This window comes from Fulmarus glacialis, unplaced genomic scaffold (assembly GCF_000690835.1).
Source record: "Fulmarus glacialis isolate BGI_N327 unplaced genomic scaffold, ASM69083v1 scaffold32271, whole genome shotgun sequence".
NCBI lineage: Eukaryota > Metazoa > Chordata > Aves > Procellariiformes > Procellariidae > Fulmarus > Fulmarus glacialis.
Genome location: NW_009195195.1, coordinates 1 through 394, shown reverse-complemented (window position 1 = coordinate 394; position 394 = coordinate 1).

The following is a 394-nucleotide window of genomic DNA, read 5'->3' as shown; positions in this document are numbered from 1 at the left end:
GGGTCAGCCGCTGGCCATGGGGCGGCTCTTCATGGCCGTTTGGGCCTCTTCTGCTCAACGAAACCATCTGCTTTGGGCATTTACAGCCCCCGGGTCAGGCTCCGGACCCCCTTCCCCTGGTACCAACCTCCACCACCAGATTCACAGCCCTGATCCCCCACGGATGCTCGGGTACAGCTGAGCAAGAACCATCGCACCCCAGGGCTAATAAAAGCCCCTTTGCTCCATGCCCCCCATGCACTGAGCAGGAGAGGTACCTTCCCTCCCAGGCAGCCGAGCTCAGCCTGGCTATGGGGAGCACAGCACGGAGACCCCAAAAACATCCCCCAGCCCCTGTCCCGCTGCCATCATGCACGGGCCCGGCTGGGGCAGCTCGCCAGCTCTCCTGTGCACG